Genomic DNA, 4,156 nt, shown 5'->3' with positions numbered 1-4,156 from the left:
GTGGGCAGGGTGCACTAGACTGACCATTCTCTCTAGAAATAGTCAAGATAGAAGCTACAAAATTTTAATAGCTTTTTTTTTTTTTTTTTTTTTTGAATAATGACAGTGGGTCCCAAAACTTGGAAGAGTCTTAGGGATTTCTAAACACAAGCAGATTCGCAAGCGCTGTGCGTTTGTCAGACCGTCAGTCCAGGGTCAACCAACCAGAAGGCAACTTACTGTATAAATTATGCAGAGTTATTTTGCTATATCTCACAGTATTAAAAATAAGTAAATAAAAAAATTAAAAAGAATAAATAAACGAGTTGACCTCGGTCACAAATAACAATTTTACTATCAAATCAGTCGTTATTTTTTTAAGTGTAATTTGTACATCTTTTGTCAATCTGTACATTTGGGCTGTTTGTACGTTTTTATAGCTGGTTTTTTAAAAAGCATAATGTGACTATTACAGAAAAGAAAACAGTTTATTTGAGTCTCAGACTTGCTAGAAAGAGAAGCACTAGTGCAGTTATTTAACGGGAGTGCACAAAGAAGTAAAAAACAAACCATTTAAATCTGTAATGCTTGGAAATGTTTGTAAATAACAGGACTGCAATCCTCACAACTTGGAAAAAACAACCAAACCTTCCCTTGTGGATATAAGGGATCTTCTGTTCTACATATGCAATATATTTTTAGATATTAAAATATATATAATTTTTCAGGTAATCGTTGACTTTTTAAACTATATTAAGTGTTAAGCTGACAACTGTCAATGGAGACTATGTTGTAAAATAATTTGACTAAATAAATTGTGCCTTCTTCTCCCAGAAATGATAACATTGCTTTCTTATTTACCCCATTAGATCAAAGGGTTTTCCCAGGGGAATTTTTCTATTTATCTCTTGAACCATCAAGAATTTTTCAAATGTACACAGTGGTAAATCAGAAGAGACTAAATCAGTATGTTTGGTGGTGGTGGTGGTGATGATGATATTTGCAGAGACGTTCAATGTTGTTTAAGTATTACTCCTGCCTAAGAATGTTAATAAGATGAAGCCAAAGCCAACAATGATCTGTGTCCAAGGACCAGAACAAAGCAAGCAGAACTTTCTATTGTAGCTGCCTATTACCTACTTCCTTCTGGTCATAGGCTAGGGTCTTATAACGCGTGCAGAGTCTTTTCTCTTCAAAGGAGGAAACTTGCCTCAAATGTCTTCATTGTTAGTAGCTTGTTTTCGTTTCTTCTGTTATAATGAGGCCTGGAAAGTTCTTGATGTTGCAAAGAATTAGATGTACAGCATTGATAGCTCTGAATGCCTTCTAGAAAAATTATCTTCCAGAATTAAGTGAGACGCACTCCACAACGTTTTCTTTAGACTTACACCTTACCACTAGAAATGTTGTTAAACACATATTCCCAGTACATGCACATTTATTTATGAATCATATACATACTTTCACATTACTATTATTTACATTACAAAGCTAACAAAAAATTTTAAAGAATGATATAAAAGTAGATTGAATATAACTACAAATGGACAAATAACAGAAGACAAGTTAGATAACTGGGACATCCTGAAAAATAAACACATCAAAAGACAGTAAAAGAAAGTCTACAGACTGGGGGAAATATTAGAGGACAACAAACCTGAAAAAGGTTTAATCTCTAAAATCTACAGAAAACTTTAACATTCACCAACAAAAAGACAAATAATCCTTCAAATAAAACTTCACCAAAGAAAACATTTAAGTAACCAACAAAGATCTGAAAAGATGCTTGTAATTACTAGCCATTGTTTTTGTCAAGTGCTGTCGAGTTGGTTTGGACTCACAGCGACCCTGTACAGGTGAGGTTGAACCACCACCCTTTCAGTTCAAACTGAGCTTGCAGTCAACTGTGTATCCTACAGCACCACACCAGGATTCCTATTAGCCATTGTTGTTGTTAAGTGCCGTTGAAGCAGTTCCGACCCATAACAACCCTGTGTAGGGTTTCCAAGGAGCAATTTGTGAGCTTGAACCACCGACCTTGTAGATCAAACCAACTTTGCAGTCCAGTGCATTAACCCACAGTGTCATACCTGGACTCAAAACTACACTGAGATACCATTTCATCCCTGCAAAAGAAGAAGAAGAATACCTGGACTCAAAACTACACTGAGATACCATTTCATCCCTGCAAAAGAAGAAGAAGAAAAACAGTACTGATAAAAAATGTACCAAAAAACCCCAGTGAGGATAGGTTGGAACTCTTATCCATTACTGGTAGGATTGTAAAATGGTATAACCACTATGAAAAACAGTGTGGCATGTCCTCAAAAAGCTGGAAATAGAAATGCTTTATGTCCATGAATCACATTACCCTGGAGATCTAATAGCAGTCACACAAATAGACATATGCATACCTAATTTCATTGCAGCATTATTCACAATAGCAAGAAAATGGAGACACCCAAGTGCCAATCAACAGATGAATGTATAAGCAAACTGTGGTATATACACACAATGGACTATTATGCAATCATAAAGAATAATGATAAGTTCTTGAAACATAATGTAGATGAATTTGAAGGAGATGACTCCAGAATGAAATAAGATAATCACAAAAAGTCAAATATATAATGGCACTTTTGTAAGAAGACAAGAATAGATATTTATATAGAGAACAACACTCAGGAGTCATTACCAAGGATGAGTGGCAGTGGAGGGAGAGGGAAGTAGAGAAAGAAACACTATTGAAATTGTTGTTGTGTGCTGTTGAGTCAATTCCACTCATATCAACCCTGTATATGGTTTCTGAGGCTGTAAATCTATATGGGAGCTGAAAGCCTCATCTCTCTCCCACAGAGTGGCTGGTGAATTCACTGTTGACTTTGTGATTAGCAGGCTGATGCAAAGCTCTTATTAAGATAGAGTGGTGGTGGTGGTTATGTGCCATGGAGTCGATTCCAACTCATAGCGACACTGTACAGTTTCCGAGGCTGTAAATCTTTACAGGAGCAGAAAGCCTCATCTTTCTCCCACAGAACAGCTGGTAGTTTCAAATTGCTGACCTTGCAGTTCGCAGCCCAATTTATAACCACTCACTATAGGATCCTTGCTATTTTTGGTGATGGGAAAGGTAGCATTGAAGTGGATGAAGTACACTTAGCTTCACTAAGAAGAGGATGCACAAGAGAAGAGGGTGTCTTTGGTAAAGGATATGACAATGTAATTTTGCAACAACCACCAAATATATGTGTTTTGTTATGCAAATTTTTAGATAGGCATATAAGTATATGAGTATGATATGTGAACACATATGTGCACAAATAGAAATATCTACAGGCATTTGTACATACAGTTATGTGTGTACATGCATGCATTTCCACTCATATGTAGATACTAGTGCCCATAAATGACACAAGTATGTATACTTCTTAGATATAACCAAACATCTCATGAGATTAGTCTTCTGGGTTTGAAGGCTTAGGATCATTGGTCTCATGGGTCAACTAAGGTCACTGACCTAATATAAATTATAAAGTGTAGGGTCTACATTCCTTTGTGTTGAATAGTGTCTGGGGTCTTAAAAGCTTGTAAGAGACCATCTAAGATACAACTATTGGTCTTTACTAATCTGGAACAAAAAAAGAAAGGAAACTAGTGACTCAGAGAAGAAACTAGTCTACAAGATTAATTTACAGTCCCCATGAATTATGGCCTAAAATATCCTGAGGTCAGAAGAACTGCATAGTTTCTAACTACCCTACCAACTATTCTGATTAGGGTCACAAAAAGTGGATCCTTATAGAATAGGAGAGAAATGTACACCAGAATTCAAATTCTTTAAAAGTCCAAACCTATTGGACTGGTTGAGAATAGAGGACATCCCAAGATTTAGCCTTCACTCTGAGATGCACTTTAAATCTTAATCTGAAATTATCCCTTGAGGTCATCTTTTAGCCAAGTAGCCTATTGGTTCATACAATAAAGAATATCACCCATGAATAATGAGTTGTTTTTTAAGAAAAATAATCTATAGTAGACTAAATGGTCAAAAATTTTTAAGGTGGCAGGGAAACTGTTGTTGTTGTTGTTGTTAGGTGCCATTGAGTCGGAACCGACTCATAGCAACCCCATGCACAGCTGAATGAAACAATGTCCCATCCAGGGCCAACCTCACTAC

The sequence above is a fragment of the Chrysochloris asiatica genome, unplaced genomic scaffold, assembly GCF_000296735.1.
Source record: "Chrysochloris asiatica unplaced genomic scaffold, ChrAsi1.0 scaffold00222, whole genome shotgun sequence".
Taxonomy (NCBI): Eukaryota; Metazoa; Chordata; class Mammalia; order Afrosoricida; family Chrysochloridae; genus Chrysochloris; species Chrysochloris asiatica.
The sequence above is the reverse complement of the archived record's forward strand: the minus strand, read 5'-3'. Positions refer to the sequence as shown.